The 24,495-nt window shown below is 43.9% G+C and overlaps 1 pseudogene; it reads right to left on the minus strand.

Moving 5' to 3' along the window:
* Positions 1-10,701, minus strand: part of LOC135537415 (tripeptidyl-peptidase 2-like) — a 113,105-nt pseudogene extending 102,404 nt beyond the window's left edge.
* Between the last annotated feature and the right edge of the window lie 13,794 nt (positions 10,702-24,495).

Genomic DNA, 24,495 nt, shown 5'->3' on the forward strand with positions numbered 1-24,495 from the left:
TCAGTCTACCTACCAGACAGGGCAGTTCAGTCTACCTACCAGACAGGGCAGTTCAGTCTACCTACCAGACAGGGCAGTTCAGTCTACCTACCAGACAGGGCAGTTCAGTCTACCTACCAGACAGGGCAGTTCAGTCTACCTACCAGACAGGGCAGTTCAGTCCACCTACCAGACAGGGCAGTTCAGTCTACCTACCAGACAGGGCAGTTCAGTCTACCTACCAGACAGGGCAGTTCAGTCTACCTACCAGACAGGGCAGTTCAGTTACCAGACAGGGCAGTTCAGTCTACCAGACAGGGCAGTTCAGTCTACCTACCAGACAGGGCAGTTCAGTCTACCTACCAGACAGGGCAGTTCAGTCCACCTACCAGACAGGGCAGTTCAGTCTACCTACCAGAGAGGGCAGTTCAGTCTACCTACCAGACAGGGCAGTTCAGTCCACCTACCAGACAGGGCAGTTCAGTCTACCTACCAGACAGGGCAGTTCAGTCTACCTACCAGACAGGGCAGTTCAGTCTACCTACCAGACAGGGCAGTTCAGTCTACCTACCAGACAGGGCAGTTCAGTCTACCTACCAGACAGGGCAGTTCAGTCTACCTACCAGACAGGGCAGTTCAGTCTACCTACCAGACAGGGCAGTTCAGTCTACCTACCAGACAGGGCAGTTCAGTCCACCTACCAGAGAGGGCAGTTCAGTGACCTATATCACCCATTGGTAGGGCAGTTCAGTGTATATAACAGGGCAGTTCAGTATATCACCCATTGGCAGTTCAGGACCCAGTGTATATCACAGGGCAGTTCAGTGTATATAACCATTGGTAGGACCCATGTAGTGTATATAACCCATTGGTAGGACCCAATGTACTGTTCAGTAACCCATTACCAGGACAAGGGCAGTGTAGTATAACCCACCAGGACCCAAGGGCATATAACCCATTGTAGTGTATATCACCCAGACAGGGCAATGTAGTGTATATAACCATTGGTAGGACCCAATGTAGTGTATATAACCCATTGTAGTGTATATCACCATTACCAGACAGGGCAGTTAGTATAACCCAGACAGGGCAGTTCAGTGTATATAACCCATTGGTAGGACCCAATGTACTGTATATCACCCATTGACAGGGCAATGTAGTCTACCTACCAGACAGGGCAGTTCAGTGTATATAACCCATTGACAGGACCCAATGTAGTGTATATAACCCATTGGTAGGACCCAATGTACTGTATATAACCCATTGGTAGGACCCAATGTAGTGTATATAACCAGACAGGGCAATGTCAGTGTATATAACCCATTGACAGGGCAGTTCAGTAGGACCCAATACCAGTGTATATAACCCATTGGTAGGACCCAGTGTATATAACCACCAGTAGGACCCAATGTAGTGTATATCACCCATTGGTAGGACCCAATGTAGTGTATATCACCCATTGTAGTGTATATCACCCATTGGTAGGACCCAATGTACTGTATAGGGCAGGGTAGCCTAGTGGTTAGAGCGTTGGACTAGTAACCGGAAGGTTGTGAGTTCAAACCCCGAGCTGACAAGGTACAAATCTGTCGTTCTGCCCCTGAACAGGCAGTTAACCCACTGTTCCCAGGCCGTCATTGAAAATAAGAATTTGTTCTTAGCTGACTTGCCAGTTAAATAAAGGTTAAAAATAAAAATGGTGACTTCCCTGAGCAGTTTCCTCAGGACATAACAAAAAGGTTGAATACTTATAGACTCAAGATATTTCAGCATTTCCCTGGATGAAGATGATGATGATGATGATGAAGACCTGTTAGTGACAATTTACATTTTGAACCCAAAAAATATATAATTAACCAAAATAAACAAGGATTGTTTCTAAATTTGAACCATCCCAATGTTGTTTAAACATCTATACCTCTAATGCTGTTTATGCCCACACCACATTTACCCATGAGCAGAGAGATTAACTGACCTGTTACCTGTGAGGGGAAGGGAGAGGTCAAAGTGTTACCTGTGAGGGTTAGGGAGAGGTCAAAGTGTTACCTGTGAGGGTTAGGGAGAGGTCAAAGTGTTACCTGTGAGGGGGAGGGGAGAGGTCAAAGTGTTACCTGTGAGGGTTAGGGAGAGGTCAAAGTGTTACCTGTGAGGGGGAGGGGAGAGGTCAAAGTGTTACCTGTGAGGGGAAGGGAGAGGTCAAAGTGTTACCTGTGAGGGTTAGGGGAGAGGTCAAAGTGTTACCTGTGAGGGTTAGGGGAGAGGTCAAAGTGTTACCTGTGAGGGGAAGGGAGAGGTCAAAGTGTTACCTGTGAGGGTTAGGGGGAGAGGTCAAAGTGTTACCTGTGAGGGTTGGGGAGAGGTCAAAGTGTTACCTGTGAGGGTTAGGGGAGAGGTCAAAGTGTTACCTGTGAGGGTTAGGGGAGAGGTCAAAATGTTGCCTGTGAGGGTTAGGGGGAGAGGTCAAAGTGTTACCTGTGAGGGTTAGGGGAGAGGTCAAAGTGTTACCTGTGAGGGTCAGGGGACAGGTCAACATCCCTGTGAGGGTTAGGGGACAGGTCAAAGTGTTACCTGTGAGGGTTAACAGGTCAAAATACCTGTCAGGGGGAGGGGACAGGTCAAAGTGTTACCTCTGAGGGTCAACAGGTCAGACATCCCTCTGAGGGTCAACACAGACATCCCTCTGTCAACACAGACATGTTACCTGTGAGGGTCAGGGGAGACAAAATGCCTGTGAGGGTTAGGGGACAGGTCAAAGTGTTACCTCTGAGGGTCAACACAAATACCTCTGAGGGTCAAGGGGGACAGGTCAACAGTGTTACCTCTGAGGGTTCAGGGGACAGACATCCCTCTGTCAAGGGGACAGGTCAAAATGTTACCTGTGAGGGGAGGGGACAGGTCAACAGACATCCCTACCTCAACAGGTTAGGGGAGAGGTCAAAGTGTTACCTCTGAGGGTTAGGGGAGACATCAAAGACATGCCTCTGTCAACACATCAACACAGACATGCCTGTGAGGGTTAGGGGTGAGGTCACAGACATTGCCTGTGAAGGTTACAGACAAATGCCTGTGAGGGTTAAGGTCACAGACATCCCTGTGAACACAGACATCAAACTGTTCTCAACACAGACATCCCTCTCTCAACACAGACATCCCTGTGCTCAACACAGACATTTTCTCCTTCCGCTCTTTCTGTTGGTCAACACATCAACACAGACATCCCTCTGTCAACACAGACATCCCTCTCTCAACACACCAACACAGACATCCCTCTCAACACAGACATCCCTCTGTCAACACATCAACACAGACATCCCTCTGTCAACACATCAACACAGACATCCCTCTGTCAACACATCAACACAGACATCCCTCTGTCAACACATCAACACAGACATCCCTCTGTCAACACATCAACACAGACATCCCTCTGTCAACGTGTTTGTTGGTCAATATAAGCATACACTATTTATACACAAAAGTATGTGGACACCCTGTCAAATTAGTGGATTCAGAAATTTCTGTTGTTGACAGGTGTGTAAAATTAAGCACGCCGCCATGCAATCTCCATAGACAAACATTGTCAGTAGAATGGCCCGTACTGAAGAGCTCAGTGACTTTCAACGTGGCACCTTCATAGGATGCCACCTTTCCAACAAGTCAGTTTAGTGTATATATATATATATATATAAAATAGTGCCAACTGTAAAGTTTGGTGGAGGAAGAATAATGGTTCAGGCCCCTTAGTTCCAGTGAAGGGAAATCTTAACACGACAACATAAAATGACATTCTAGACGATTCTGTGCTTCCAACTGTGTGGCAACAGTTCGGGGAAGGCCCTTTCCTGTTTCAGCATGACTATGCTCCCGTGCACAAAGCCAGGTCCATACAGAAATGGTTTGTTGAAATCAGTGTGGAAGAACTTGACTGGCCTGCAAAGAGCTCTGACCTCAACCCCATCAAAGGCCTAATCACCCAACCTCACTAGTGCTCGTGGCTGAATGGAAGCAAGTCCCTGCAGCAATGTCCCAACATCTAGTGGAAAGCCTTCCCAGAAGAGTGGAGGCTGTTATAGCAGCAATGTTCCAACATCTAGTGGAAAGCCTTCCCAGAAGAGTGGAGGCTGTTATAGCAGCAATGTTCCAACATCTAGTGGAAAGCCTTCCCAGAAGAGTAGAGGCTGTTATAGCAGCAATGTCCCAACATCTAGTGGAAAGCCTTCCCAGAAGAGTGGAGGCTGTTATAGCAGCAAGGGGGGTTCCAACATCTATTAATGCCTTCCCAGAAGAGTGGAGGCTGTTATAGCAGCAAGGGGGGGGGACCAACTCCATATTAATGACTTCCCAGAAGAGTGGAGACTGTTATAGCAGCAAAGGGGGTCCAACTCCATATTAATGACTTCCCAGAAGAGTGGAGGCTGTTATAGCAGCAAAGGGGGTCCAACTCCATATTAATGACTTCCCAGAAGAGTGGAGACTGTTATAGCAGCAAAGGGGGTCCAACTCCATATTAATGACTTCCCAGAAGAGTGGAGGCTGTTATAGCAGCAAAGGGGGACCAACTCCATATTAATGCCTTCCCAGAAGAGTGGAGGCTGTTATAGCAGCAATGTTCCAACATCTAGTGGAAAGCCTTCCCAGAAGAGTGGAGGCTGTTATAGCAGCAATGTTCCAACATCCATATTAATGCCTTCCCAGAAGAGTGGAGGCTGTTATAGCAGCAATGTTCCAACATCCAGTGGAATGCCTTCCCAGAAGAGTGGAGGCTGTTATAGCAGCAATGTTCCAACATCTATTAATGCCTTCCCAGAAGAGTGGAGGCTGTTATAGCAGCAAATGTTCCAACATCATAGTTAATGCCTTCCCAGAAGAGTGGAGGCTGTTATAGCAGCAAGGGGTTCCAACTCATATTAATGACTTCCCAGAAGAGTGGAGGCTGTTATAGCAGCAATGTTCCAACATCTAGTGGAAAGCCTTCCCAGAAGAGTGGAGGCTGTTGTAGCAGCAAAGTGGGGGGGGACCAACTCCATATTAATGACTTCCCAGAAGAGTGGAGGCTGTTATAGCAGCAAAGGGGGTCCAACTCCATATTAATGCCTTCCCAGAAGAGTGGAGGCTGTTATAGCAAAGGGGGAATGTTCCAACATCTAGTGGAAAGCCTTCCCAGAAGAGTGGAGGCTGTTATAGCAGCAATGTTCCAACATCTAGTGGAAAGCCTTCCCAGAAGAGTGGAGGCTGTTATAGCAGCAATGTTCCAACATCTAGTGGAAAGCCTTCCCAGAAGAGTGGAGGCTGTTGTAGCAGCAAAGTGGGGGGGACCAACTCCATATTAATGACTTCCCAGAAGAGTGGAGGCTGTTATAGCAGCAAAGGGGGGTCCAACTCCATATTAATGACTTCCCAGAAGAGTGGAGGCTGTTATAGCAGCAAAGGGGGACCAACTCCATATTAATGACTTCCCAGAAGAGTGGAGGCTGTTATAGCAGCAAAGGGGGACCAACTCCATATTAATGACTTCCCAGAAGAGTGGAGGCTGTTATAGCAGCAAAGGGGGGTCCAACTCCATATTAATGCCTTCCCAGAAGAGTGGAGGCTGTTATAGCAGCAAAGGGGGGTCCAACTCCATATTAATGACTTCCCAGAAGAGTGGAGGCTGTTATAGCAGCAAAGGGGGTCCAACTCCATATTAATGCCTTCCCAGAAGAGTGGAGGCTGTTATAGCAGCAAGGGGGGGACCAACTCCATATTAATGACTTCCCAGAAGAGTGGAGGCTGTTATAGCAGCAAAGGGGGGACCAACTCCATATTAATGACTTCCCAGAAGAGTGGAGGCTGTTATAGCAGCAAAGGGGGGTCCAACTCCATATTAAAGCCCATTATTTTGGAATGAGACGAGCAGGTGTCCACATACTTTTGGTCATGTAAATCAACAAATCCTCGTGACTTGGCCACACAAGTCCACTCCATACCTGGATTCTCTCTCGGAGAGCTTTAGGGAACAACTCATATCCATGTTTGATCCCAATGTGGTACTTTCCTGATGGATTATCCCAGGAATGAGGGATCTGAGGACAGAGAGAGACATGTGTTTATGTAACTACAGGCTAACAGTCTGTACAGAGAGAGACATGTGTTTATGTAACTACAGGCTAACAGTCTGTACAGAGAGAGACATGTGTTTATGTAACTACAGGCTAACAGTCTGTACAGAGAGAGACAGTGTGTTTATGTAACTACAGGCTAACAGTCTGTACAGAGAGAGACAGTGTGTTTATGTAACTACAGGCTAACAGTCTGTACAGAGAGAGACAGTGTGTTTATGTAACTACAGGCTAACAGTCTGTACAGAGAGAGACAGTGTGTTTATGTAACTACAGGCTAACAGTCTGTATAGAGAGACATGTGTTTATGTAACTACAGGCTAACAGTCTGTACAGAGAGAGACAGTGTGTTTATGTAACTACAGGCTAACAGTCTGTACAGAGAGAGACATGTGTTTATGTAACTACAGGCTAACAGTCTGTATAGAGAGAGACATGTGTTTATGTAACTACAGGCTAACAGTCTGTACAGAGAGAGACATGTGTTTATGTAACTACAGGCTAACAGTCTGTACAGAGAGACAGTGTGTTTATGTAACTACAGGCTAACAGTCTGTACAGAGAGAGACATGTGTTTATGTAACTACAGGCTAACAGTCTGTACAGAGAGAGACAGTGTGTTTATGTAACTACAGGCTAACAGTCTGTACAGAGAGACATGTGTTTTTGTAACTACAGGCTAACAGTCTGTACAGAGACAGTGTGACCAGGAAGTGGCAGCGTGGTGGGGGTTGCGTACCTTGAGCGTCCTCCCGGACAGCCCGGTCACCTCTCCGTCTTTTGGCTCCACCACCGTCACCATGTTGACATCTCCACTGCCTGTCGTATCGATGATGTCAACGATCTTCGGCTTGCCCTCCGTCGTGGTCTGAGGGAGAGAGGACACAGATGTTGAAGAGTGTAACATACGCACACACACTATCTGACCGAAAAACACACACACCCTCTCTGACCCCACACAACACACACACACTATCTGACCAAAAAACACACACACCCTCTCCGACCCCGACACAACACACACACCCTCTCCGACCCCGACACAACACACACACCCTCTCCGACCCCCACACAACACACACACCCTCTCCGACCCCCACACAACACACACACCCTCTCCGACCCCCACACAACACACACACCCTCTCTGACCCCGACACAACACACAAATTATGTTTCCACAATGAGTACACCTTGACATACTGGTGACACAGTGCAACTAATCCAGACTGGTCAACGGCTTCTATCTCCAGACCAATCAGACTGGTCAACGGCTTCCATCTCCAGACCAATCAACGGCTTCTATCTCCAGACCAATCAGACTGGTCAACGGCTTCCATCTCCAGACCAATCAACGGCTTCTATCTCCAGACCAATCAGACTGGTCAACGGCTTCTATCTCCAGACCAATCAGACTGGTCAACAGCTTCTATCTCCAGACCAATCAACGGCTTCTATCTCCAGACCAATCAGACTGGTCAACAGCTTCCATCTCCAGACCAATCAGACTGGTCAACAGCTTCTATCTCCAGACCAATCAGACTGGTCAACAGCTTCTATCTCCAGACCAATCAGACTGGTCAACAGCTTCTATCTCCAGACCAATCAGACTGGTCAACAGCTTCAATCTCCAGACCAATCAGACTGGTCAACAGCTTCAATCTCCAGACCAATCAGACTGGTCAACAGCTTCAATCTCCAGACCAATCAGACTGGTCAACAGCTTCTATCTCCAGACCAATCAGACTGGTCAACAGCTTCCATCTCCAGACCAATCAGACAAACAGCCACTAACAGCCACAGTCACTACCTCAGAGAGGCTGCTGCCAACATGGAGACCCAATCACATGCCACTTTAAAAATTGGATCACTAGTCACTTAAAACAATGCCACTTTAATAATGTTTACATATCTTGTATTACTCATATATGTATATACTGTATTCTATACCATCTACTGCACCTTGTCTATGCAGCTCTGCCATCGCTCATCCATATATGTATATGTACATATTCTCATTCACCCCTGTAGATGTGTGTGTATTAGGTAGTTGTTGGTGGAATTGTTAGATTACTTGTTGGTTATTACTGCATTGTCAGAACTAGAAACACAAGCACTTCGCTACACTCGCATTAACATCTGCTAACCATGTGTATGTGACCATTAACATCTGCTAACCATGTGTATGTGACCATTACCATCTGCTAACCATGTGTATGTGACCATTACCATCTGCTAACCATGTGTATGTGACCATTACCATCTGCTAACCATGTGTATGTGACCATTAACATCTGCTAACCATGTGTATGTGACCATTAACATCTGCTAACCATGTGTATGTGACCAATAACATCTGCTAACCATGTGACCATTAACATCTGCTAACCACGTGTATGTGACCATTAGCATCTGCTAACCATGTGTATGTGACCATTACCATCTGCTAACCATGTGTATGTGACCATTAACATCTGCTAACCATGTGTATGTGACCATTAACATCTGCTAACCATGTGTATGTGACCAATAACATCTGCTAACCATGTGACCATTAACATCTGCTAACCACGTGTATGTGACCATTAGCATCTGCTAACCATGTGTATGTGACCAATAACATCTGCTAACCATGTGACCATTAACATCTGCTAACCACGTGTATGTGACCATTAACATCTGCTAACCATGTGTATGTGACCATTAACATCTGCTAACCATGTGTATGTGACCATTACCATCTGCTAACCATGTGTATGTGACCATTACCATCTGCTAACCATGTGTATGTGACCATTACCATCTGCTAACCATGTGTATGTGACCATTAACATCTGCTAACCATGTGTATGTGACCATTAACATCTGCTAACCATGTGTATGTGACCAATAACATCTGCTAACCATGTGACCATTAACATCTGCTAACCACGTGTATGTGACCATTAGCATCTGCTAACCATGTGTATGTGACCAATAACATCTGCTAACCATGTGACCATTAACATCTGCTAACCACGTGTATGTGACCATTAACATCTGCTAACCACGTGTATGCGACAAATAAAATTGAATTTAATAGACAAGCGTCACCGTTAGTGATGCATCAATATAATAGTGTAATATTCTGAAAGTCTATACCAACTGGTATCGACCTACTCATAGAGACGTTCGAGTCAGAGAGAAACCTTTGGTCTTTAGCAGAGGGCTGAGTGGTGTGGTGTGGCTAGGACGGACGGATGGACAGAGCAGACAGGGCAGACAGACAGGGCAGACAGACAAACAGTAGCTGGACAGTAACTTGACAGGGCAGACAGTAACTAGACAGGACAGACAAACAGACATAGACACACAGACTGGGCAGACAGAGAAACAGTAGCTAGACAGTAACTTGACAGGGCAGACAGACAGACACACAGACAGGGCAAACAGACAAACAGTAGCTAGACAGTAACTTGACAGGGCAGACAGACAGACAGTAACTAGACAGGACAGACAAACAGACACACAGACACACAGACAGGGCAGACAGGGAAAACAGACAAACAGTAGCTAGACAGGGCAGACAGACAAACAGTAGCTCGACAGTAACTTGACAGGGCAGACAGACAAACAGTAGCTAGACAGTAACTTGACAGGGCAGACAGACAGACAGTAACTAGACAGGACAGACAAACAGACACACAGACACACAGACAGGGCAGACAGGGGAAACAGACAAACAGTAGCTAGACAGAGCAGACAGACACACAGTAGCTCGACAGTAACTTGACAGGCATACAGACAGACAGGACAGGGCCTCTACAGTTGAGTGACGGCTCTCAACAGATGTTTGATCCTGTTTCCATCAGCGTCCCCCAGTTCCACCACTAAGTCACAGCAACTCACTAGCTAGTCACTGAAACATGTCAGCAACAATAATCATCTATTTGTTTTCTTATGCTATGGTGGGGAAATATTAGCACTAGTCCCGCCAAAGTCAATGGTCTGTCGGTATTTTATTGTGTAGCTAACTAGGACATTATGTTCTGATGGTTTGCTGTATGATCTTAGCTTTTTAAATTTAGCCATCTACGCTAAACTGAGCTAATTTACCGACAGACCCAGGGGACTGTCATGTTACAACAACAACAAAAAGGCGTTAGCTGTTTTCTCGTTAAAATGTAAATTAGATGAACAGTAGTTTCTAACTTGTTTTACTAGATTGGAGTGACAAGGTAGCACCGGTAAAAATAAAAATCACTAGCTAGTCGTGAATTTTGAATGAGGCCTAGTAGTCTGTTAAAGCACCGGGGTAAATTTACCTGCATGCCCGGGGCCCCTGGGTCCACGCCAGTGTCGAGGATAGCCATGACAACACCCCGTCCATCGTACTCGGGGAACCTTGTGAGATAAGACGCAGCGCCGGTCTCTTTTTTAGGGAGCAACCCGTGGAAAGGGAACGGCTCGTCGATAGAATGAGCTGCCATGATCGGACAGAGTAACAATGGAAACAAGAGCAGAGAAATAGGTTGAAGACCGACACCAAAGTCAAGTAAGTACAGTATAGTTTAGAGGGGGAAAACGTGGCCGATAAAAACAGTGAAGAGAGACCGGGAAGGACTTTTTTTAAAGGGACAGTACACTATTTAGAACAATCAAATGAGCCACAGGAGTCATCCTCAAAAAAGGTGTCTAATGACACATAAATTAAGTCAATAGCAACGAAAGAAGTCCTTCTGTAGCTATGTCATACACTGCCTATAGCTAATTGTTTAAAAACAGAAGTAGTATAGGCTTATTTGTCTTTGTTCAAGGTTTAAACATGGACTATTAAATAGTAAGGAAACAATGTTCTGGTCAGTGTTTCCATGGGATCCTAATTAGTGGGGCACAGGTAAAAATAAAATTTTAAAAAAGTGTTTGATTGGATGTTTAGTTGTAGTAAGTAGGTGTGATTGGATGTTTCGTTGTAGTAAGTAGGTGTGATTGGATGTTTCGTTGTAGTAAGTAGGTGTGATTGGATGTTTAGTTGTAGTAAGTAGGTGTGATTGGATGTTAAGTTGTAGTAAGTAGGTGTGATTGGATGTTTCGTTGTAGTAAGTAGGTGTGATTGGATGTTTAGTTGTAGTAAGTAGGTGTGATTGGATGTTTAGTTGTAGTAAGTAGGTGTGATTGGATGTTAAGTTGTAGTAAGTAGGTGTGATTGGATGTTTAGTTGTAGTAAGTAGGTGTGATTGGATGTTTCGTTGTAGTAAGTAGGTGTGATTGGATGTTTAGTTGTAGTAAGTAGGTGTGATTGGATGTTTAGTTGTAGTAAGTAGGTGTGATTGGATGTTTAGTTGTAGTAAGTAGGTGTGATTGGATGTTTCGTTGTAGTAAGTAGGTGTGATTGGATGTTAAGTTGAAGTAAAGGTGTGACAGGAAACAGCCTGTAAAGGTGGTTTGAACCACAGAAAGCATGCTGTCCACAGGGACCACAGGGACATGTGAAGTTGGGAAGTCAACAGCAACTTACCTGACTGACACTAGGTGGCGATATGGGACCATTAGTTCAGACAGCCAGGTTTACCAGAGATGGTCTCTAATGTTAAACAGGCTATAAATGACCCATTTCCCTCTGAAGTTGTCTACTACCCTGATCCCAGAGGGGCTATGAGGATACCAGCTCCATGTAGACCGCTGACTGACAGCTCCATGTAGACCGCTGACTGACAGGCGGTGTAGAACGTTGACTGACAGCTCCATGTAGACCGCTGACTGACAGGCAGTGTAGACCGCTGACTGACAGGCTGTGTAGACCGCTGACTGACAGGCTGTGTAGACCGCTGACTGACAGGCTGTGTAGACCGCTGACTGACAGCTCCATGTAGACCGCTGACTGACAGCTCCATGTAGACCGCTGACTGACAGGCTGTGTAGACCGCTGACTGACAGGCTGTGTAGACCGCTGACTGACAGCTCCATGTAGACCGCTGACTGACAGCTCCATGTAGACCGCTGACTGACAGGCAGTGTAGACCGCTGACTGACAGGCTGTGTAGACCGCTGACTGACAGGCTGTGTAGACCGCTGACTGACAGCTCCATGGTGACCGCTGACTGACAGGTCCATGTAGACCACTGACTGACAGGCTGTGTAGACCGCTGACTGACAGGCTGTAGACCGCTGACTGACAGGCTGACTGACAGGCTGTGTAGACCGCTGACTGACAGCTCAGTGTAGACCGCTGACTGACAGCTCCATAGACCGCTGACTGACAGCTCCATGTAGACCGCTGACTGACAGGCTGTGTAGACCGCTGACTGACAGGCTGTGTAGACCGTGACTGACAGGCTGTGGACCGCTGACTGACAGGCTGTGTAGACCGCTGACTGACAGCTCAGTGTAGACAGGCTGACTGACAGCTCAGTGTAGACCGCTGACTGACAGGCTGTGTAGACCACTGACTGACAGGCTGTGTAGACCGCTGACTGACAGCTCAGTGTAGACCGCTGACTGACAGGCTGTGTAGACCGCTGACTGACAGGCTGTGTAGACCGCTGACTGACAGGCTGTGTAGACCGCTGACTGACAGCTCCATGTAGACCGCTGACTGACAGGCTGTGTAGACCGCTGACTGACAGCGCCATGTAGACCGCTGACTGACAGCTCCTTGTAGACCGCTGACTGACAGGCTGTGTAGACCGCTGATTGACAGCTCCATGTAGACCGCTGACTGACAGCTCCATGTAGACCGCTGACTGACAGCTCCATGTAGACCGCTGACTGACAGCTCCATGTAGACCGCTGACTGACAGCTCCATGTAGACCGCTGACTGACAGCTCCAGTGTAGACTGCTGACTGACAGCTCAGTGTAGACCGCTGACTGACAGCTCCATGTAGACCGCTGACTGACAGCTCAGTATAGACCGCTGACTGACAGCTCCATGTAGACCGCTGACTGACAGGCTGGTCCTCATGAGAGCCAGTTTCATCATAGCGCGTGATGGTTTCCGACTGAACTTGAAGAAACTTTTAAAGTTCTTGAAATGTTCCAGATTGACTGACCTTGTCTTAAAGTAATGATGGACTGTCGTTTCTCTGTGCTTATTTGAGCTGTTCTTGCCATAATATGGGCTTGCTCTTTTAACAAATAAGGCTATCTCTTGTATACCACCCCTACCTTGTCACAACACAACTGATTGGCTCAAACACATTAAGAGGGAACGAAATTCCACAAATTAACTTTTAACAAAGCACGCCTGTTAATTGAAATGCATTCCAGGTGACTACAGCATGAAGCTGGTTGAGAGAATACCAAGAGTGTGCAAAGCTGTCATCAAGGCAAAGCGTGTTAACTTTGAAGACAACAAGCTATAAAATATATTTTGATTTGTGTCACGCCCTGGCCATAGACAGCTTTTATTCTCTATTTTGGTTAGTAAAGTGACTGTTCCACTGATGTCATAAGGTGAAGCACCATTTGTAAGTCCTCTGACTGAAGAGCGTCTGCCAAATGACTTAAATGTAAAGTAAATGTTAGGCCAGGGTGTGACTAGGGTGGGCATTCTATGTTCATTTTCTATGTTTTGTATTTCTTTGTTGTTTGGCCGGGTGTTGTTCTCAATAAGAGGCAGCTGTCTATCGTTGTCTCTGATTGAGAACCATACTTAGGTGACAGCTTTTTCCCACCTGGGTGTTTATGGGTAGTTGCTTTCTGTTTGTGTGTCTGCACCAGACAGAACTGTTTGTTGTTCTCTTTGTTTTGTTCATCAGTGTTCAGTTCCATTAATAAAATGATGAACATGAACACGCTGCACCTTGGTCCTCACCTTCTTCCACCAACAGTGGTTACAACAAGGGTAGAGTCTCTCTGCTGAAGGAAGTGTTGCTGCACCTTGGTCCTCACCTTCTTCCAATGACAGCGTTACAACAAGGGTAGAGTCTCTCTGCTGAAGGAAGTGTTGCTGCACCTTGGTCCTCACCTTCTTCCACCAACAGCCGTTACAACAAGGGTAGAATCTCTCTGCTGAAGGACGTGTTGCTGCACCTTGGTCCTCACCTTCTTCCACCAACAGACGTTACAACAAGGGTAGAGTCTCTCTGCTGAAGGCGTGTCGCTGCACCTTGGTCCTCACCTTCTTCCACGATAAACATGACAATAACAAGACAAACATAAGAACTGAGGACGATTAACATGACAATAACAAGACAAACATAAGAACTGAGGACGATAAACATGACAATAACAAGACAAACATAAGAACTGAGGACGATAAACATGGCAATAACAAGACAAACATAAGAACTGAGGACGATTAACATGACAATAACAAGACAAACATAAGAACTGAGGACGATAACAAGACAATAACATGACAAACATAAGAACTGAGGACGATTAACATGACAATAACATGACAAACATAAGAACTGTAGACGATTAACATGACAATAACAAGACAAACATAAGAACTGAGGACGATAAACATGGCAATAACAAGACAAACATAAGAACTGAGGACGATTAACATGACAATAACAAGACAAACATAAGAACTGAGGACGATAAACATAACAATAACAAGACAAACATAAGAACTGAGGACGATTAACATGACAATAACAAGACAAACATAAGAACTGAGGACGATAAACATGGCAATAACAAGACAAACATAAGAACTGAGGACGATTAACATGACAATAACAAGACAAACATAAGAACTGAGGACGATTAACATGACAATAACAAGACAAACATAAGAACTGAGGACGATAAACATAACAATAACAAGACAAACATAAGAACTGAGGACGATTAACATGACAATAACAAGACAAACATAAGAACTGAGGACGATAAACATGGCAATAACAAGACAAACATAAGAACTGAGGACGATTAACATGACAATAACAAGACAAACATAAGAACTGAGGACGATTAACATGACAAACATAAGAACTGAGGACGATTAACATGACAATAACAAGACAAACATAAGAACTGAGGACGATAAACATGGCAATAACAAGACAAACATAAGAACTGAGGACGATTAACATGACAATAACAAGACAAACATAAGAACTGAGGACTGATTAACATGACAAACATAAGAACTGAGGACGATTAACATGACAATAACAAGACAAACATAAGAACTGATCGATAAACATGACAATAACAAGACAAACATAAGAACCGATAAACATGACAATAACAAGACAAACATAAGAACTGATTGGCGATTAACAATGACAAACATAAGAACTGAGGACGATAAACATGGCAATAACAAGACAAACATAAGAACTGAGGACGATAAACATGACAATAACAAGACAAACATAAGAACTGAGGACGATAAACATGACAATAACAAGACAAACATAAGAACTGAGGACGATTAACATGACAATAACAAGACAAACATAAGAACTGAGGACGATAAACATGGCAATAACAAGACAAACATAAGAACTGAGGACGATAAACATGACAATAACAAGACAAACATAAGAACTGTGGACGATTAACATGACAATAACAAGACAAACTGATAACAACATAAGAACTGAGGACGATAAACATGACAATAACAAGACAAACATAAGAACTGAGGACGATAACAAGACAAACATAAGAACTGAGGACGATTAACATGACAATAACAAGACAAACATAAGAACTGAGGACGATTAACATGACAATAACAAGACAAACATAAGAACTGAGGACGATAAACATGACAATAACAAGACAAACATAAGAACTGAGGACGATAAACATAACAATAACAAGACAAACAAGAACTGAGGACGATAAACATGACAATAACAAGACAAACATAAGAACTGACCTTCGATAACAAGACAAACATAAGAACTGAGGACGATAAACATGACAATAACAAGACAAACATAAGAACTGAGACGATAACAAGACAAACATAAGAACTGAAGATAAACATGGCAATAACAAGACAAACATAAGAACTGAGGACGATAACAAGACAATAACAAGACAAACATAAGAACTTCGATAAACATGGCAATAACAAGACAAACATAAGAACTGAGAGATAAACATGGCAATAACAAGACAAACATAAGAACTGAGGACGATAACAAGACAAACATAAGAACTGAGGACGATAAACATGGCAATAACAAGACAAACATAAGAACTGAGGACGATAACAAGACAAACATAAGAACTGAGGACGATTAACATGACAATAACAAGACAAACATAAGAACTGAGGACGATAAACATGACAATAACAAGACAAACATAAGAACTGAGGACGATAAACATGACAATAACAAGACAAACATAAGAACTGAGGACGATAACAAGACAAACATAAGAACTGAGGACGATAAACATAACAATAACAAGACAAACATAAGAACCGAGGATGATAAACATGACAATAACAAGACAAACATAAGAACTGAGGACGATAAACATAACAATAACAAGACAAACATAAGAACTGAGGATGATAAACATGACAATAACAAGACAAACATAAGAACTGAGGACGATAAACATGACAATAACAAGACAAACATAAGAACTGAGGACGATAAACATGGCAATAACAAGACAAACATAAGAACTGAGGACGATTAACATGACAATAACAAGACAAACATAAGAACTGAGGACGATAACAAGACAAACATAAGAACTGAGGACGATAACAAGACAAACATAAGAACTGAGGACGATAAACATGACAATAACAAGACAAACATAAGAACTGAGGACGATAACAAGACAAACATAAGAACTGAGGACGATAAACATAACAATAACAAGACAAACATAAGAACTGAGGACGATAAACATGACAATAACAAGACAAACATAAGAACTGAGGACGATAAACATAACAATAACAAGACAAACATAAGAACTGAGGACGATAAACATGGCAATAACAAGACAAACATAAGAACTGAGGACGATAAACATGACAATAACAAGACAAACATAAGAACTGAGGACGATATACATGACACTAACAAGACAAACATAAGAACTGAGGACGATAACAAGACAAACATAAGAACTGAGGACGATAAACATGACAATAACAACACAAACATAAGAACTGAGGACGATAACAAGACAAACATAAGAACTGAGGACGATAACAAGACAAACATAAGAACTGAGGACGATAAACATGACAATAACAAGACAAACATAAGAACTGAGGACGATAAACATGACAATAACAAGACAAACATAAGAACTGAGGACAATATACATGACAATAACAAGACAAACATAAGAACTGAGGACGATTAACATGACAAACACCCGATACAACACATTAGGATAACACAGTCATCTGTCTTGCCATGGTGTAGCCTAATAAATAAATAAGGAAAACCATTGTTAGCTTACATTCCATATAGATTATTTTGCCTTTATAAGAAGATATTTGCATTAATTAATAGTGTTCAATAACACGAGCTGACTTTGTGAAAGAAATATGCCTAAAGAGATTCCCAACACCCCCTTGCTTAGCTTCCCCCACTTTACTTGTTGAGTTCTAGTAGCAATTTGTATTTTCAAGGATGAATCGGTGTCTAGCAAATGGTTTAAAGAGATTCACTTATTAGAGACGGAGAATTTTGTGTTTTTGTATATGAATATTTTACCTAGCAGAAGCATTGTGTTAATTGAAAGATTACGAACATTGAGGTCGCCGAAGATGATGAGCTGAGGGTTAATATGGAGTCTAATGGAGTGATGGAATGCCGGCCTTGAACCTGTAGCCAAAATGAGCTCACTGTCGGACTGTACCAATACAGAAGCATATTGTTCTCCTCTTCTTCATGACAGAATCTGCATTTAGAGTCTTGCTCAATACCCCAAACGCAAAGTGTTTTTCTTTGTTGACAGAATGTTATAGAATGTCTTTAACGGAAAGGCTCTCGAGTATGTATCTATTGTTGTTTTGTATGTGAGATTGAAGACATACATGTCCATGTGGTAACAACCTGACCTCTTCTACATACATGTCCATGTGGTAACAACCTGACCTCTTCTACATACATGTCCATGTGGTAACAACCTGACCTCTTCTACATACATGTCCATGTGGTAACAACCTGACCTCTTCTACATACATGTCCATGTGGTAACAACCTGACCTCTCTCTACATACATGTGGTAACAACCTGACCTCTTCTACATACGTGTCCATGTGGTAACAACCTGACCTCTTCTACATACGTGTCCATGTGGTAACAACCTGACCTCTTCTACATACCTGTCCATGTGGTAACAACCTGACCTCTTCTACATACATGTGGTAACAACCTGACCTCTTCTACATACGTGTCCATGTGGTAACAACCTGCCCTCTTCTACATACATGTGGTAACAACCTGACCTCTTCTACATACGTGTCCATGTGGTAACAACCTGACCTCTTCTACATACGTGTCCATGTGGTAACAACCTGACCTCTTCTACATACATGTGGTAACAACCTGACCTCTTCTACATACGTGTCCATGTGGTAACAACCTGACCTCTTCTACATACATGTGGTAACAACCTGACCTCTTCTACATACATGTCCATGTGGTAACAACCTGACCTCTTCTACATACGTGTCCGTGTGGTAACAACCTGACCTCTTCTACATACGTGTCCATGTGGTAACAACCTGACCTCTTCTACATACGTGTCCGTGTGGTAACAACCTGACCTCTTCTACATACATGTCCATGTGGTAACAACCTGACCTCTTCTACATACGTGTCCATGTGGTAACAACCTGACCTCTTCTACATACATGTCCATGTGGTAACAACCTGACCTCTTCTACATACGTGTCCATGTGGTAACAACCTGACCTCTTCTACATACATGTCCATGTGGTAACAACCTGACCTCTTCTACATACATGTCCATGTAGTAACAACCTGACCTCTTCTACATACATGTCCATGTGGTAACAACCTGACCTCTTCTACATACATGTCCATGTGGTAACAACCTGACCTCTTCTACATACATGTCCATGTAGTAACAACCTGACCTCTTCTACATACATGTCCATGTGGTAACAACCTGACCTCTTCTACATACATGTCCATGTGGTAACAACCTGACCTCTTCTACATACATGTCCATGTGGTAACAACCTGACCTCTTCTACATACATGTCCATGTGGTAACAACCTGACCTCTTCTACATACATGTGGTAACAACCTGACCTCTTCTACATACGTGTCCATGTGGTAACAACCTGACCTCTTCTACATACGTGTCCATGTGGTAACAACCTGACCTCTTCTACATACATGTCCGTGTGGTAACAACCTGACCTCTTCTACATACATGTCCATGTGGTAACAACCTGACCTCTTCTACATACATGTCCATGTGGTAACAACCTGACCTCTTCTACATACATGTCCATGTGGTAACAACCTGACCTCTTCTACATACATGTCCATGTGGTAACAACCTGACCTCTTCTACATACATGTGGTAACAACCTGACCTCTTCTACATACGTGTGGTAACAACCTGACCTCTTCTACATACATGTCCATGTGGTAACAACCTGACCTCTTCTACATACATGTCCATGTGGTAACAACCTGACCTCTTCTACATACATGTCCATGTGGTAACAACCTGACCTCTTCTACATACGTGTGGTAACAACCTGACCTCTTCTACATACATGTCCATGTGGTAACAACCTGACCTCTTCTACATACGTGTGGTAACAACCTGACCTCTTCTACATACATGTGGTAACAACCTGACCTCTTCTACATACATGTCCGTGTGGTAACAACCTGACCTCTTCTACATACGTGTCCATGTGGTAACAACCTGACCTCTTCTACATACATGTCCATGTGGTAACAACCTGACCTCTTCTACATACATGTCCGTGTGGTAACAACCTGACCTCTTCTACATACATGTCCATGTGGTAACAACCTGACCTCTTCTACATACATGTCCATGTGGTAACAACCTGACCTCTTCTACATACATGTCCATGTGGTAACAACCTGACCTCTTCTACATACATGTCCATGTGGTAACAACCTGACCTCTTCTACATACATGTGGTAACAACCTGACCTCTTCTACATACGTGTGGTAACAACCTGACCTCTTCTACATACATGTCCATGTGGTAACAACCTGACCTCTTCTACATACGTGTGGTAACAACCTGACCTCTTCTACATACATGTCCATGTGGTAACAACCTGACCTCTTCTACATACGTGTGGTAACAACCTGACCTCTTCTACATACATGTGGTAACAACCTGACCTCTTCTACATACATGTCCGTGTGGTAACAACCTGACCTCTTCTACATACGTGTCCGTGTGGTAACAACCTGATCTCTTCTACATACATGTGGTAACAACCTGACCTCTTCTACATACATGTCCATGTGGTAACAACCTGACCTCTTCTACATACATGTCCATGTGGTAACAACCTGACCTCTTCTACATACGTGTCCGTGTGGTAACAACTTGACCTCTTCTACATACATGTGGTAACAACCTGACCTCTTCTACATACATGTCCATGTGGTAACAACCTGACCTCTTCTACATACATGTGGTAACAACCTGACCTCTTCTACATACATGTCCATGTGGTAACAACCTGACCTCTTCTACATACGTGTCCATGTGGTAACAACCTGACCTCTTCTACATACGTGTCCATGTGGTAACAACCTGACCTCTTCTACATACATGTGGTAACAACCTGACCTCTTCTACATACATGTCCATGTGGTAACAACCTGACCTCTTCTACATACGTGTCCGTGTGGTAACAACCTGACCTCTTCTACATACATGTGGTAACAACCTGACCTCTTCTACATACGTGTCCGTGTGGTAACAACCTGACCTCTTCTACATACATGTCCATGTGGTAACAACCTGACCTCTTCTACATACATGTGGTAACAACCTGACCTCTTCTACATACATGTCCATGTGGTAACAACCTGACCTCTTCTACATACATGTCAGTGTGGTAACAACCTGACCTCTTCTACATACATGTGGTAACAACCTGACCTCTTCTACATACATGTCCGTGTGGTAACAACCTGACCTCTTCTACATACATGTGGTAACAACCTGACCTCTTCTACATACATGTCCATGTGGTAACAACCTGACCTCTTCTACATACATGTGGTAACAACCTGATCTCTTCTACATACATGTCCGTGTGGTAACAACTTGACCTCTTCTACATACATGTCCATGTGGTAACAACCTGACCTCTTCTACATACATGTCCGTGTGGTAACAACCTGACCTCTTCTACATACATGTGGTAACAACCTGACCTCTTCTACATACATGTCCGTGTGGTAACAACCTGACCGCTTCTACATACATGTGGTAACAACCTGACCTCTTCTACATACATGTCCATGTGGTAACAACCTGACCTCTTCTACATACATGTGGTAACAACCTGACCTCTTCTACATACATGTCCATGTGGTAACAACCTGACCTCTTCTACATACATGTGGTAACAACCTGACCTCTTCTACATACGTGTCCATGTGGTAACAACCTGACCTCTTCTACATACGTGTCCATGTGGTAACAACCTGACCTCTTCTACATACATGTCCATGTGGTAACAACCTGACCTCTTCTACATATGTGTCCATGTGGTAACAACCTGACCTCTTCTACATACGTGTCCATGTGGTAACAACCTGACCTCTTCTACATACATGTCCATGTGGTAACAACCTGACCTCTTCTACATACATGTCCGTGTGGTAACAACCTGACCTCTTCTACATACATGTCCATGTGGTAACAACCTGACCTCTTCTACATACATGTCCATGTGGTAACAACCTGACCTCTTCTACATACATGTCCATGTGGTAACAACCTGACCTCTTCTACATACATGTCCATGTGGTAACAACCTGACCTCTTCTACATACATGTGGTAACAACCTGACCTCTTCTACATACGTGTGGTAACAACCTGACCTCTTCTACATACATGTCCATGTGGTAACAACCTGACCTCTTCTACATACATGTCCATGTGGTAACAACCTGACCTCTTCTACATACATGTCCATGTGGTAACAACCTGACCTCTTCTACATACGTGTGGTAACAACCTGACCTCTTCTACATACATGTCCATGTGGTAACAACCTGACCTCTTCTACATACGTGTGGTAACAACCTGACCTCTTCTACATACATGTGGTAACAACCTGACCTCTTCTACATACATGTCCGTGTGGTAACAACCTGACCTCTTCTACATACGTGTCCGTGTGGTAACAACCTGATCTCTTCTACATACATGTGGTAACAACCTGACCTCTTCTACATACATGTCCATGTGGTAACAACCTGACCTCTTCTACATACATGTCCATGTGGTAACAACCTGACCTCTTCTACATACGTGTCCGTGTGGTAACAACTTGACCTCTTCTACATACATGTGGTAACAACCTGACCTCTTCTACATACATGTCCATGTGGTAACAACCTGACCTCTTCTACATACATGTGGTAACAACCTGACCTCTTCTACATACATGTCCATGTGGTAACAACCTGACCTCTTCTACATACGTGTCCATGTGGTAACAACCTGACCTCTTCTACATACGTGTCCATGTGGTAACAACCTGACCTCTTCTACATACATGTGGTAACAACCTGACCTCTTCTACATACATGTCCATGTGGTAACAACCTGACCTCTTCTACATACGTGTCCGTGTGGTAACAACCTGACCTCTTCTACATACATGTGGTAACAACCTGACCTCTTCTACATACGTGTCCGTGTGGTAACAACCTGACCTCTTCTACATACATGTCCATGTGGTAACAACCTGACCTCTTCTACATACATGTGGTAACAACCTGACCTCTTCTACATACATGTCCATGTGGTAACAACCTGACCTCTTCTACATACATGTCAGTGTGGTAACAACCTGACCTCTTCTACATACATGTGGTAACAACCTGACCTCTTCTACATACATGTCCGTGTGGTAACAACCTGACCTCTTCTACATACATGTGGTAACAACCTGACCTCTTCTACATACATGTCCATGTGGTAACAACCTGACCTCTTCTACATACATGTGGTAACAACCTGATCTCTTCTACATACATGTCCGTGTGGTAACAACTTGACCTCTTCTACATACATGTCCATGTGGTAACAACCTGACCTCTTCTACATACATGTCCGTGTGGTAACAACCTGACCTCTTCTACATACATGTGGTAACAACCTGACCTCTTCTACATACATGTCCGTGTGGTAACAACCTGACCTCTTCTACATACATGTGGTAACAACCTGACCTCTTCTACATACATGTCCATGTGGTAACAACCTGACCTCTTCTACATACATGTGGTAACAACCTGACCTCTTCTACATACATGTCCATGTGGTAACAACCTGACCTCTTCTACATACATGTCCGTGTGGTAACAACCTGACCTCTTCTACATACATGTCCAAGTGGTAACAACCTGACCTCTTCTACATACATGTGGTAACAACCTGACCTCTTCTACATACATGTCCATGTGGTAACAACCTGACCTCTTCTACATACATGTCCATGTGGTAACAACCTGACCTCTTCTACATACATGTCCATGTGGTAACAACCTGACCTCTTCTACATACATGTCCATGTGGTAACAACCTGACCTCTTCTACATACGTGTCCATGTGGTAACAACCTGCCCTCTTCTACATACATGTCCATGTGGTAACAACCTGACCTCTTCTACATACATGTGGTAACAACCTGACCTCTTCTACATACATGTGGTAACAACCTGCCCTCTTCTACATACGTGTCCATGTGGTAACAACCTGACCTCTTCTACATACATGTCCATGTGGTAACAACCTGACCTCTTCTACATACATGTGGTAACAACCTGACCTCTTCTACATACATGTGGTAACAACCTGACCTCTTCTACATACATGTCCATGTGGTAACAACCTGACCTCTTCTACATACGTGTGGTAACAACCTGACCTCTTCTACATACGTGTCCATGTGGTAACAACCTGACCTCTTCTACATACATGTCCATGTGGTAACAACCTGCCCTCTTCTACATACGTGTGGTAACAACCTGACCTCTTCTACATACATGTCCGTGTGGTAACAACCTGACCTCTTCTACATACATGTGGTAACAACCTGCCCTCTTCTACATACATGTGGTAACAACCTGCCCTCTTCTACATACATGTGGTAACAACCTGACCTCTTCTACATACATGTGGTAACAACCTGACCTCTTCTACATACATGTCCATGTGGTAACAACCTGACCTTTTCTACATATATGTCCATGTGGTAACAA

Source organism: Oncorhynchus masou, unplaced genomic scaffold, assembly GCF_036934945.1.
Source record: "Oncorhynchus masou masou isolate Uvic2021 unplaced genomic scaffold, UVic_Omas_1.1 unplaced_scaffold_769, whole genome shotgun sequence".
NCBI lineage: Eukaryota > Metazoa > Chordata > Actinopteri > Salmoniformes > Salmonidae > Oncorhynchus > Oncorhynchus masou.